Genomic DNA, 14,910 nt, shown 5'->3' on the forward strand with positions numbered 1-14,910 from the left:
AGCCCCATTCCCTCTCTCTATCCCCGGAGTCCTGCAAGTTTACTTTCCCTCAAGTGCCCATCCAATATAATTTTGAAGTCATTCATTGTCTCCACTCCCACCACCCTCATAGGCAGCAAATTCCAAGTCTTTACTACTGCTTTAAAAAGGAATTCTTCACCCCTATTCCCACAACCCCCTCCCCCACCATATCTTTGCCCAAAATCTTAAATCTGTGTTCCCTAGACCTTGTACCATCAGCTAATGGGAACAGGTCTTACTTGGTCGCCTTATCAAAAACTGTCCTAATTCATTTCAAAGGCTAGTTAATGTGTTGATTGAGGCATAAATATTGGTCAGGCTCAGGATAACACCTCTGCTCTTCTCCAAAGTAGTGCCAAGGGATCTTTTACATCCACCAGGGCAGACAGACGGAGCCTCAGTTTAACATCTCATCCAGAAGATTGCGCCTCCGACAGTGCAGCACTCCCTCAGTGCCTCTGACAGTGCAGCACTCCTTCAGCGCCTCCGACAGTGCAGCACTCCCTCAGTGCCTCTGACAGTGCAGCACTCCCTCAGCGCCTCCGACAGTGCAGCACTCCCTCAGTGCCTCTGACAGGGCAGCACTCCCTCAGCGCCTCCGACAGTGCAGCACTACCTCAGCGCTGCAGCATCTGTTAGTGCTTCCGACAGTGCAGAATTTTCTCAACACCTCCAACACTGCAGTGCTCCCTCAGCACCTCCAATAGTGCAGCATCTCTCAGCACTTCCAAAAGCACAGTGCTCCCTCAACACCTCTAACAGCGCAGGGCTTCCTCAGCATATCTGACAGTTCAACACCCTGTCTGCACATACGACAGTGCAGCACTACCTCATTACCTCCAACAGTGCAGTGCTCCCTCATCACTTCCGACAGCTCAGTGCTCTCTCAACACCCCCGACAGTGCAGCGCTCCCTCAGCACCTCCGACAGTGCAGCGCTCCCTCAGCACCTCCGACAGTGCAGCGCTCCCTCAGCACCTCCGACAGTGCAGCGCTCCCTCAGCACCTCCGACAGTGCAGCGCTCCCTCAGCACCTCCGACAGTGCAGCGCTCCCTCAGCACCTCCGACAGTGCAGCGCTCCCTCAGCATCTCCGACAGTGCAGCGCTCCTTCAGCACCTCCGACAATGCAGCACTCCCTCAGCATCTCTGACAGTGCAGCGCTCCCTCAGCACCTCTGACAGTGCAGTGCTCCCTCAGCACCCGTGACAGTGCAACACCCTCTCAGCACCCCCGACAGCGCAATGCTCCCTCAGCACCTCTAACAGTGCAGCACTCCCTCAGTACTGCACTTCAGCGTCCGCCTTGATTTTTGTGTTTGAGACCTGGCATGAGACTTGAATGCAAAGACTCAGACATGAGAGTGCTACCCACTGAGCCATAGATTACACAGCTAAAGTTTAAGAGGAGAATTAATTATGAGGACTTTAAGTATAATAGATAGCGGAAAAACTGTTTCTGCTAGGCTGGAGGATCGGCAATCATGGTTTAATTGCCAAAAGTCCAGGATGAAGGCAGCAGGGAGGGGGATGGAGGGTGCCCTGAGGATGGGGATGAGATGAGGAGAAATCTTCTTGGTCAGCAAGTTGTGATTTAACATGGATGGTCTTAAAGTGGGGTCCAGGCAGTTCCCTCTTGAAAAGGACAAATATGCAGGGCTCTGGGGAAAGATCAGTGGAGTGGGACGAATTAGTTAGGTCTAACAAAGAGCTGATTCAAACATGATGAGCCAATCAACCTCTCCTGATGCTCTTTCCTCTACATTAATTTTCAATATCTATTCCTAAAATTTGCAAAAGCAATAACGTGTTTTTTTTTACATTATTGCCAACATGGACTATTGCTTCTGTCATGAGCTCTCGTCGTCCAGAATTAGCTGGTGTCATTTGATTCATCCTTACTTTGCTGCGTTATATGATTTCAAATGCTGTTAAGAGTGGGAATATTGCCTCTTTATTGGCCCTCAGTGTTATCTACTGAATATGAGTTAATTTATTGGGAGTGTGTAGAATAGCAACATCCTGGGAAGCAGGAAGGCAAGGGCTGTCAGGCCTTGGCTCAGGTAAAAGGAACAATTTGAAGTTTATACTTGAAGGTAAAAGCAAAATACTGAGGATGCTGGAAATCTGAAATAAAACAGAAAAGGCTGAAAAAACTCAGCCGTTTGGGCAGCACCTGTAGAGAGAGAAACAGAGTTTTAACATTTCGAGCATGTATGACTCTTCTTCACAGCTAAAGTCACTTCTCTTTAGCTCTAAAGAAGTCATATTGGACTTGAAATGTTAACTCTGTTTCTCTCTCCACAGATGAGTTAGCCTTCATTGCGAGAGGACTTGAGTACAGGAGCAAGGATGGCTTATTACAGCTGTGCAGGGCCTTGGTGAGACCACACCTGGAGTATTATGTGCAGTTTTGGTCTCCTCACCTAAGAAAAGATATACTTGCCATAGAGGGAGTGCAGCGAAGCTTTCCTCTACATTGGAGAGACCAAGCGTAGACTGGGTGACCGCTTTGTGGAACACCTTCGGTCTGTCCGCAAGCATGACCCAGACCTCCCTGTCGCTTGCCATTTCAACACTCCACCCTGCTCTCATGCCCACATGTCTGTCCTTGGCCTGCTGCATTGTTCCAGTGAAGCTCAACGCAAACTGGAGGAACAGCATCTCATCTTCTGACTAGGCACTTTACAGCCTTCCAGACTGAATATTGAGTTCAACAACTTTAGATCATGAACTCTCTCCTCCATCCCCACCCCCTTTCCGATCCCCCTTTTTTCCAATAATTTATATAGATTTTTCTTTTCCCACCTATTTCCATTATTTTTAAATGTATTTCCATCCATTGTTTTATCTCTACCTTTTAGCCTATTTTGGTCCCTTCCCCCCAACCCATCCCCACTAGGGCTATCTGTACCTTGCTCATCCTGCTTTCTACTTTTAATGTCACCATTAGCACATTCCTTAGATAATATCACCACCTTCAACACCTGTTTGTCCTTTTGTCTATGACATCTTTTGGTTATCTCCAACTATCACTGACCCTCTATCCAGCTCTACTTGTCCCACCCCCCCTTAAACCAGCTTATATTTCACCTCTCTTCCGTTTTTCCTTAGTTCAGTTGAAGAGTCACATGGACTCGAAATGTTAACTGTGTTCCTCTCCGCAGATGCTGTCAGACCTGCTGAGTTTTTCCAGGTATTTTTATTTTTGTTTTTGTTTCAGATTTCCAGCATCTGCAGTTTTTTTGCTCATATCCTGTACAGCCTGCTTTCTGCTTGGCTCCAGAACATGCTGTTCTAAGCTACTATCCCAAGAACATTCTATGAACTCTTCATCTACGCTACCTTTGCCAATCTGATTTTCCCAGTCTATATGTGGGGGGAGGCGATGGCGTAGCGCTACTGTCGCTGGACTAATATTCCAGAGACCCAGAGTAATGCCCTGGAGACCACAGCAGATGGTGGAATTTGAATTCAATAAAAATGAGGAATTAAAAGTCTAATTACGACCATGAAACCATTGTCAATTATTGCAAAAATCCATCGGATTCACTAATGTCCTTCAGGGAAGGAAATCTGTTGTCCTTACCTGGACTGGCCTACCTGTGACTCCAGACCGATAGCAATGTGGTTGACTCTTAAATGAGGGTTAACCCTCTGAAATGGCCTAGCAAGCTGCTCAGTTGTATAAAACCGCTACAAAGTCAAAAAAAAGGAATGAAACCAAATAGACCACCTTGGCATCAACCTATTTCTAGTTGCGCTATCAGATCATCTGTGTTGTTTCAAATGCTACGTGTGTTTAGATAGAGCCTTTTGTTTTGCCCTTTGATTATTTCTGTAGTGTCTAACATTATCTGCTGATTTCCTCTTAGATTTGTACTCTGTCCCCTCCTGTCACAGCCTGTTTATCATTTTCTGTATCAATACCTTCTCTCTTGCCATGTCTCTGCTCTTTCATTTACCACATCTTCCCAAATTTGATCCCTTGCCCCCCACTATTTAGTTTAAAACCTTCTCTACTTCCCTAGTTAAGTGGCTCGTGAGGACACCAGCCCCAGCACAGTTCAGGGGTACACTATCCCATGGTACAGATCCCACTTTCCTCAATGCTGGTACCAGTGCCCCACAAGCTGGAACCCACTTCTCCCACACCCATTTTTGAGTCATGTATTCATTTCTTTAATCTCATTTGTTCAATGCCAATTTGCACATGGCTCAGGTAATAATCCAGAAATTACTACCTATGAGGTCCTGCTTCTAAATTGCGTGCCTAGCTCATCATACTGACTATGCAGAGCTTACTTCCTCATCTTGCCTATGTCATTGGTATCTACATGGACCATGACCACTGGATCCTCCCCCTCCCATTGAAAGTTCTCCTCCAGCTCTAAGCAGATGTCCCAAACCCTGGCATCAGGCAGGCAACAAAGTCATCTAGACTTTTGCTCTTTGCTACAAAGAACAGTGTCAATCCCCCTTACTATACTGTCCCCAATTACCACTACATTATTTTTCTCCCCCCATTTGGATGGCTTCCTGTACCACAGTGCCATGGTCAGTTTGCTCATCCATCCTACAGCCCCCATTCTCATCCAAACAAGCTGAGAAAATCTCAAACCTGTTGGACAATTGCACTCTGGATCCCCTTACCTACTTCACTTGTAGTCACACCCTCCTGTCCCTGACCACTGACCAAATCAGAAGTCCCTAACCTGTGACTGCCTCTTGGTATAAAGCATCCAGGTAACTTCCCCCCTTCCTGATGTGTTGCAGTGTCTGCAGCTCAGCCTCCAGTTCAGTGACTCTGAGCCAAAGTTCTTCAAGCCGCAAACACTTGTTACAGACGTATTTTCCCTGGGTCACAATGTTATCCAGGAGCTCCCACATGCTGCAGCCTTGACACATCACCTGTCCTGCCATCTTTAATGTGTTTCAAATAATTACTTAATTATATTAATCACTTATTTATGTTGCTTTCTTATATAGTTTATTAACTTTGCCATCAAATTGTGTACTATTTTAAACCTTAGGGATAGAATAGAACTTACCCACTGACCAGATACTCACCAAACAGCTAGCTCCTTCCCCTTTAGGAGAGCAAGGACCAATTTCTATGGGGTGAGAAAGAGGAAATGAACAACTTCCCTCTCACCGAACTCCAAGTCTTCACTCAGTTAGCCAGCTGCACTCTGTTTGCCAAGGCTGCACTAAAGAACTCTGAATTTATATTAAACTGAACTGGGGCTACAGAACCAGATTCAACCAGTTAGCTAACTTACTATTCAGCTCCTACAACTGAGAGTGAGTTAACCCAGTCTAAACTGCAAGAAAGAAAGAACTTAGCCTGCTTACACAGTACTTTCCAGTTACAGCTAATTATAGATTAGATTAGATTGTAAGAGGAAAATTTAAGAACAAAATTTGCACTTAAAACTCCCCTCTCCCCAAACTCCAAGCCTTCACTCAGTTCAGCAGATGCACTCTGTTTATCTTACAGCTCCCACTTCTACTGGTCCGCAAGCAGTGTGATAAAGTCAATTAATTCATTTCTTTACATTGCTCTTTTCCCCAAGACCAGGGAATCCCAGCCACGATGAGTAAGCAATAAAAGGTTTGTTAAATTGGAATCATGCAACCTTTTAAGGATTGTCCTGAGCACATACTGGGCATCAGCAACCCACTCCCCACCCAACCACACCGCCTCCAACGGAATTCTAAGAAGATGGATCTGAGGCTATTTGGAGTAGGGTACAAAATCTTAAAAATTTTAGCCCACCTCTTTTTGGAGGTTAAAAGTACACCCCCACCCCAACCCCCACCGCCCAAAAGTCATTGAGCAATGTCGTGAAAATATGGCACGTTGATTAGGGCCAAGGTAGGTCCATGGGGAAATCCAGAGGTCAGGCAGTGGGGACAGGAAGGGAAGCCATTTCAGCAAATTCTCTGGGTAGGTAAAATGAGTGAGGGCAGACACACTCAACTGGATAATGGAGGAGAATCATTGGAGGAGAATGCCATCGTTAAAGTCGGCAGAGAGATTGAGAAGGATGAGGAAGGAAAGTGAGCAATGGTGGTCCACAATGTGCCGAAGGGCCTTCTGCTGTGCTGTATCCATTCTATGATGCTATGTTTACAGTGGCAGAGGATTATTGCAGCAAGCAAGTTATTATAATGTCCTATTATTTTCTGTTGTAACCTTATTAGATTTGATAGAACAAACATTTCCTTGCACCCTTTGTACACTGTCATTTAATTCTATTTTATATATTCATATAAACTTTACACAGTTTTCATTTTTCTAGCTTGAAGCACCTCGTTAATATGTAAATATCTTCCAATTCTTTGAAGTGTTCGTACCGCTCATGCTCTGTAACTTCGTAAATTCTGATTTTTGAGTTAATCCTATAATCTTTTACAATCATTCAACAAGCCCTTCTACAAGGCATGCATCTCACTTCATTTTAATTCATCAACCATTGTCATTCTGTTCCATATAAATGTTGACTTCCTCTTATCTCTCAATAGAAATACCTTTTTTTAATTCATTCATGGGATGTGGGCTTTGCTGGCTGGGCCAGCATTTATTGCCCATCCCTAGTTGCCCTTGAGAAGGTGGTGGGTGAGCTGCCTTCTTGAACCGCTGCAGTCCATGTGGTGTAGGTACACCCACAGTGCTGTTAGGGAGGGAGTTCCAGGATTTTGTCCCATCCACAGTGAAGGAACGGTGATATATTTCCAAGTCAGGATGGTGAGTGACTTGGAGGGGAACTTGCAGTGGTGGTGTTCCCATCTATCTGCTGCCCTTGTCCTTCTAGGTGGTAGTGGTTGTGGGTTTGGTGGACATCTTTTTGATATCCAATTGTTTTTTTATATGCTCAGAATTTGTTGCAAAATTAAGTAATCCTTTGGCTTCTCCTGAGAAAGCTATTGACTTAACAAATTCTTCTTGTGATTCTGCAGTGACCTCCCTCCTTCTGAGTAAGGATCATCTCTGCAATATGTGAAGAGGTTATGTACAGGTTGATACAGCCATAGATACAATACTGATCAGGACATTTATTGCTATTTCTTCAGGGTTCCTGGGTCAAAGCCCTGCAACTCCAACAGCAATTTGCATTTATATAGCGCCTTTAAAGTTAAGGCGGGGGGGGGTGGTGTGCGGGCGGCGAAATCTTGTTAGGGACCAATAACTTTTTGTTTAAAGTAGACACAACATTCGAGATTCAAGGCGCTTATTAAGTGAAGAAAGCTACAAGATTCCACAGATTTTGAACAAACAAAAATAAACTTTAGTATGCAAGTTCAGAAAGATAAAACAATTTACAATGCCCTTCCTATACTCTAACATTCAGTGTAAGTATGAGGTACATATGAATTAACAGGTGAACTGTGGTCAGATGCACCACACTACACAATAGGTGACATGTGCGACCAAAACAGATTCCATGGATTTCTCAACAACCCGCCCAGAACTTTCTGGATCTTCAGGGCTCCTCTCATAGCCATTGTGCTTAAAAGTCTGCTCCCTGCAGCTCTTTCTTGAATTTGGAGCCTATTACTCTGGTCCTTTCTTTAACTTTGCTTAAGGGACCTATTGCTGTCCCCTGGCTGTTATGCCTTGCCTGGAACTGCCTTTTTGAACCTGCCCCTTTTCCCCTCCTGTGTCCTGTTCCCTGGGACACCTGCAAGAAAATGGCGCTCCATCTCTGATCACCTGACCTGCAAGTTTTGCACCGTTCTGTTTTTTCCTTCTGCGCAGCCACTCAGGGCCAGTGCCCAGACTACAGGAAGCAGATTTATTGAACTGTGCATGGGTGGCCATTTCCCAGCAGGCACATGCGCAGGAGGCCCAAGGTTCTTGACGAACAGAGTCCCCGACCTACGACTAAAGAAGGTGAGTTCAGGTTTCATCACATGACTCATCGCTTGGGTCCAATGGTTAAGTCAGGTGTGACTTTTTAGTGACACCTGGGGCTGAGTTTTCAATTACCTTTTGAGGGTGAGTTCAGGTGCAGGCAGGCTTGGAGAATTGGCCACTTGGAAGTCATCACTGGCCCCCGATGCCTCAGTGATGCGGTTGGAATTTTGAAGGGAGGGCGAGAGTGGGGAGCTGGCAACCCGCACGCCATCCAATTAATTGTTTGCGGAGCTCATTCCAAGTGTGGGGTGCACCAGTTAGTCATTTTGAAATGGCCAACATGGGGAACACCAAGCGTCTGAGATATGTTTGAGCACAGTTGTCAGGAACACAGCTGGGTACCAAAGCACTCTTAACATCGTGTGAAAAGGGGAGATATCAGGCCAAATCTTCCAGGGAGTGTCAATCACTGTCAGATTGCCACTTAACTCCTATTTTTTTATACTGTGTCAAGGCTCCATATTTCTGGCCTAGACCTCCAAAACAGCCCTCCTCAGAAAAGCGCTGCATATCTATTCTGGGAGTCCTCCTTCATTGGACAGGATTGTCGGAGGGGAAGCCAAAATACACCCCCTTTTAAGAGCACTAGCTGCTTTCATTCATAAATGCACTGGAAAGCTTTGGGACATTTAAGTAGCTTTTCACTGTGTTAGTGAACGAGCGTGAGTGAGACAAGTGGGTAGGGTGGATAGGGTAGAAGGTGGTAGGGTGGGTAGGATGGCAGCTGGGTAGGGTGCCAGTTGGTCAGGGTGCCAGCTGGGTAGGGTGGCAGGGTGCATAGGGCGGGTAGCGTGGCAGCTGAGTATGGTGGCAGGGTGGGTAGAGTGGTAAGATTAGGTCAGGTTGGGCCAGGGGGAGTCGAAGGGCTGGAGGGGACAGGGTGTCGGGTGGGAGGATTAGGGGGTGTCTGTGAGTCAGGAGGGGGAATTGAGGGAATCAGTTGTATAGTTACCCATGATTTAGGCCTTTTTTTCAGTCTAACATTTCCAGGTAGCTATCTGGGTAAGTGAGTTGGAACTGTCCAAGATATCCAACTCTAACTCAGAGTTGGAGACTTTTTGTAGGGTCCAGGGGAGCTGGGGAATTGCCCATTGGAAGTTTAAACTTCTTGGGTAATTCCGCTGAGTCCTTACATTGGGACTTCTGAGGGGTGCCCTAGTGTATCTTCCCAGAGAATGTCTGGTCTCCGAACATCCAGAGGTTAGAAGATCTGGGTCATGAACTCAGTTGCTCAGGCAGTGACAGAGTTGCCATCACTAGAGCTGAGAGGCTTGATTTTGTGAGGCGAGAGTGTTTGGACTCTTGAGAGGAGCATGAGGTTGCTGGCCTACATGACCACATCTATCACAGCTGTATCCGCTTGGCTTGGCTTGCTAGAGCTTTCTTCAAGATGGATGGAAAAGTACAGCTCTGATAGCCTCCACAGCCTCGATCAAGGCCTCAAGAGAGTCACTACAGAAATGATGGGGCCTCCTGGGGACAGTGGCCTGAATCAACACTGGCCCTCCGCTCTCACTAATCATCCATTTCCAAAAGCAATGGCAAGCCCAGTCATAGCTGCCATTTGTCATTTCATTTATCACTACGTGTCCAGCTCCCATCTTTCGCCTGTGCTCGTGCTCCTAATCGAACCTGCCTCCATGCCACTTAATGGCTGCCACTTTGAAAATTGCGCCAGTCACTAACACTGATGCAGTACCGGGTAAGGGTCCGGAAAAGTTCCAGTCATCAGGTTCCAGACCCCAGAATGAAAATTGGCCCCCTCGTTACGAAAACAGTCCATTCAGAACAAAGGGTTAATATAAATGCAGCAACGAAAGGTATAGATTCAGGAATTTAAACATCCCAGCACTATAATTTCCAGCAGGGATCAGTTTGCCATTCAGAGTTAGGTAATCTGGGATTCGTAATTTAGATTGGAAAGAGGAATACCAGTGACTCAACACCTGGGACATGATAGGAAACTGATTAATGATGATTAAAGTTCAAAACACTATTTGGATCTATGCTGATTTTTCAACAGGAGATGCATCACATTAGGTTACACTTTTAATCAAATTTTAGCTCTGAATATTTGAGATTTGACAACCTGTGAATATTTGGTACCAATAAGGTGTGATTAATGGCACTCTCGTACTTCGTCACAAAAGAGCATAGGTAAGAATAGCAAATTAAAACATTTTTAGTTGACAAGATACAGAAAGAGTACTGTCACTTTGTAGATTAAGAATATGTCTGGAGTTGCATAGAACTCAAGTTTTTACAATAAATGATGTTGTCATAAACTCAATGGTTTCTTGAGAGCTGCCAGCCTGACTGGGTAACCATTTCAGGGATTGACTCATATTGTGGGGTGTGAGGATGTGAAGTGGCTCAAATGTGGGGTTTCCTACCATATCACCCAATTGGAGAAGGTAGCATGAGATTGACATGCCGCTGTACATAGCAACAGGGTTATCTGGGGTTGGGGGAGGGCAATGGAACTGCAGGAGCTGATAATTCGCAAGGAGCATTGATAAGTAAAGGCAAAATACTGCAGGTGCTGGAAATCAGAACTAAAAACAAAAAGTGCCGGAAGAACTCAGCTGCTCTTGTAGCGTCCGTGGAGTGGGAAACAGAGTTAAGGTTTCCAGTCCAATACGACTCTTCCTTGGAACTGTAGAGAAGCAGAAATAATTTGGATTTTATGCTGTTGAGAAAGGGGGGAGGGTTGGGTAGGACAAAAGAGAAGGTCAGGGGTAGGGTAGAGGATGGGGGAGATTAAATGACAAAGAGGTCATGGAACAAAAGGCAAAGAGAGTGAGAACGGTAGTAGTAAAGAAATAAAGCATTGGTCCAGAGTAGGTGTCAATAGCAGAATAATGGTCTGAAAACAAAACATGAGAATAAAACACAGATTGGGACTGGGGAAAGAAAATACAGATTGGAGAATATGTTCATGGGCTGAAGTTGTTGAAGTCAGTCCAGAAGGCTCTAAAGTGCTTAATCAGAAGATGAGGTACTGTTCCTCCAGCTTGCGTTAGGCTTCAGCAGAACCTTGCAGCAGGCCAAGGACAGGAAAGTGAGCATGAGAGCAAAGTCTTGAATTGAAATGGCAAGGTATCGGAAGGCCGGGGTCATACTTGTGGACTGACCGGGGGTGTTCTGCAAAGCAGTTACCCAGGCAGAGATCAACACTGATAAATGTCGGCCGCTGGGCAAAGTACATGTTGGCCATACTTTTGAAGGTGTGATCGTAGCATGGCACGTTCATTACCATGCCTTTTTACTTTTGCAGAAGACAGCACTTAACGCTTGGAAAATGGCCAGGGCAAGAGGTGGTCAACTCACTCTGTCCATCCTCAGACAATGGAGGGGGAGGTCCCTGAACTGAAACATTGGCCGAGGTGAGGTTGGAGGAAAGCCCTGGATGGTGAGATTTGAAGGGCTCATAGCTCTCTCCTGCAAACAGTGCTGAAGGGGGCATCTGTCTTGGAAGCTGGGGAAGTTGTCAGGAAGGTAGCATTGATGATTTTTGACTATGGAGGTTTGCAGATTTTGGGAGGACATTATGTCTCAATATTGAAGGGTTTAAGGTTCAAACACTGCCTACCATTTCCCAATGGTGCATTTTGTGTATTTTGAAGAAACATGTTTCTCTGAACTCAGTTCAAATGATGATGATGTCCCTCATTCTCCTCATTTTTTTCCCCCAAAGGACTAACATCGGTTACAGCAACCACAAGCTCCGAGGGACCCTCAGTAACTGTCAGAAGTGCCCTGGGAGATGCACCCCCCTCTCACCCCAATGGGGTCAGCAGCTGCCCCTCTGCCACCCAGAGGAACAAATTGGCCTTCTCTGCTTTCCTGAGAGGAACCAGGGCCTGGATGTGACTTCAGGCTCCTCGCAACCCCCCCCCACCTCTCGACCTGGCCCTGGGCCCCGGAGCTCAGAGACAAGTGCAGCTCAGCACACACATACCCAGTGAGCTGCTGGGTTTGGTTCTTCATGACAGTCGACAGCCTGTCAGCGGAAGAAGCCATAAACTCTGTAAAGTGGGGGATTGCAGCACTCATGGCCTACTTGTCCATGCCAGTGCTTGGAAATCTCCAGAGGCTCATCATCAGACCGGGACTGAGCATCCTGAGCTCCTCCGGGTCCCAGGGGCCAGCATCCATCTCGTGACTGAGATGCACTTTCGTCAGTGTGTGTATCCCTTACAGCCGAGTCGGGCATACCCACCGAGGCGCGTGTGTTTGCGCTGGCGCTGGGTGCAGCATCACATCCTTGCCCTTGCGGCCTTAGTCGACCAGAGGGTGCCTGCTAAAGCCATCCTCGACAAAGGGTGAGCAATCTGTCTACAACACAGCTTGGGGGGGAGCACCACACCGCAGCACCTGTGAAAGAATCAAATAAATCACCTTAGGCACATGTGAGTTTAAATGAATGATTTTCACATGTGATTTATGAATGATGTTGATTCATTGTGTTATTAAATGATTGTTTTTTTTTGCACATGATGTTCCGGCTGCATCTGTGTGTGATGTGAAGGGTTGGATTTAGATACACTAGATGCTGTTATGGGAGCTTGTGTTCACGTGGGTCCCTCCGCTCAGCATTATTTGGTGACTGTATTGTAGACATGGGCCTAGAGTTCATGAGAGGGAGAATACAAGAAAAGGTGAGAGGGGGCAAGATGGCATCGCTGAGCTTGAGGCCAATCGCTATTGGAATCTTCTCAGTATAAGAGAATCTCGTGTCTCCCAGGCATTCAGGCCCTCCCAGCATGCACAGCTGGCTGATGTGGCTCAGCATCCTCATGATCAGACTTCATCCGAGCATACAGACACATGAAATAGGAGCATAAGTAGGCCATTCGGCCCCTCGAGCCTGCTCCGCCATTCATTAAGATTGTGGCTTATCTGTTTGTGATTCGAATTCCACATTCCCATCTACCCCCGATAACCTTTGATCCCCTTGCCTAACAAGAATTTATCTACCTGTGCCTTAAAAATATTCAATGACCCCCGTCTCCACCGTCTTCTGAGCAGAGAGTTCCAAAGCTGCACAACCCTCAGAGAGAAATAAATTCTACTCATCTCTGACCTAAAAGGGAGACCCCTAGTTTTAAAACAGTGCCCCCTAGTTCTGGACTCAGCCACAAGAAGAAACATCCTTTCCACTTCCACCATGTGAATATCGTTCAAGTTCTTATATACTTCAATCAAGTCACCCCTCACTCTTCTCAACTCCAGTGGAAACAATCCCAGTCTATCTAACCTTTCCACATAAGACAAACTGATCATTCCAGGTATCAATCTAATAAACCTCCTCTGAATCACCTCTAATGAACCTACATCCTTCCTCAAATATAGAGACCAAAACTACACACAGTATTCGAGATGTGGTCTCACCAGTGCCCTGTATAAATGAAGCATAACATCCATACTCTTATGTTTAATTCCTCTCATAATAAAGGATAGCGTTCCATGAGCCTTTTTAGTTACTCGCTGTACCTGCATACTAACTCTTTGTGACTCAAATAGTACGATGCTGAGACCCCTCTGCAGCTCAGAATTCTGCAGCCATTCTCCATTTAAATAATATTCTGCTTTTTTATTGTTCCTGCCAAAATGAACAACTTCACATTTTCCCACATTATACTCCAACTTCCATATTTTGCCCACTCACTCAGCCTATCTATATCCGTCTGCAACCTCCTTATGTCCTCTTCACAATATACTTTCCTACCTAGCTTTGTGTTGTCTACAAATGTAGCTATCACACCTTCACTCCCCTCATCTAAATCATTGATATGAATTGTATAAAGTTGAGACTACAGGACTCCACTCATAACATCCTGCCAATCAGAAAAAGACCCATTTTTACATACTCTTTGATTTCTACCAGCCAGCCAATCTTCTATTCATACAAATATGTTACCCCCTACACCGTGAGCTTTTATTATCTGCAATAACCTTTAATGTGGCACCTTATCAAATGCCTTCTGGAAATAAAGCAAATCTACAGGCTCCTCTTTATCCACAGTGCATGCTACTCCTTCAAAGAACTTCAATAAATTGGTGAAACATAATTTCCCTTTCAGAAAACCATGCTGACTCTTCCCGATTACTTTGAGTTTCTCTAAGTACCCAGCTATAACCTCCGTAATGAGGTTGATCTTCTTGTGTTTCGATTTCCACATTCCCATCCAACCTCGATAACCTTTGATTCCCTTGCCTAACAAGAATCTATCTACCTCTGCCTTAAAAATATTCAATGATCCCGCCTCCACCACTTTCTGAGGCAGAGTTCCAAAATCGCACAACTGTCTGAAAGAAAAAAAATTCTCCTCATCTCTGTCCTAAAAGAGCGACCCCTAATTTTAAAACAGTGCCCTGTAGTCCTGGACTCACCCACAAGAGGAAATATCTTTTCAACGTCAATCCTGTCAAGGTCATTCAGGATCTTGGATACTTCAATCAAATCACCCCTCACTCTTCTAAACTCCAGTGGAAACAAGCCCAGTCTGTCCAACCTTTTCTTGTAAGACAACCCACTTATTCTCTAGTAAACCTTCTTTGAACCATCCCCAATGCATTTACATCTTTCCTTAAATAAGGAGACCAAAACTGCACACAGCATTCAAGGTGTGGCCTCATCAATGCCCTGTATAACTGAAGCATAACATCCTTAATTTTATGTTCAATCTCTCTTGTAAGCAGTGTCACCTGACCTGTCCACTTATTGGATCACATTTTGCGGAGACTAGTGGTCTGCTCAATGAGGGCCCTAGTGGATGAATGGCTCCCATTGTAGCTTCTCTCAGCCTCCATTCATGGGGTGCTTACCAGTATCATAAGCCAGCTCCTTAGAGAGTATCCTCTGTCCCCTAGAAGCCAGCAATCTAAAGGTTCTTGGGCAATGAACATCCCTGGCACATGGGAGTGTCTAAGAATGTAGGCACCTTGACTGATGCCAGGATAGCATG

Source organism: Carcharodon carcharias, chromosome 32 (genome assembly GCF_017639515.1).
Source record: "Carcharodon carcharias isolate sCarCar2 chromosome 32, sCarCar2.pri, whole genome shotgun sequence".
Classification (NCBI taxonomy): Eukaryota; Metazoa; Chordata; class Chondrichthyes; order Lamniformes; family Lamnidae; genus Carcharodon; species Carcharodon carcharias.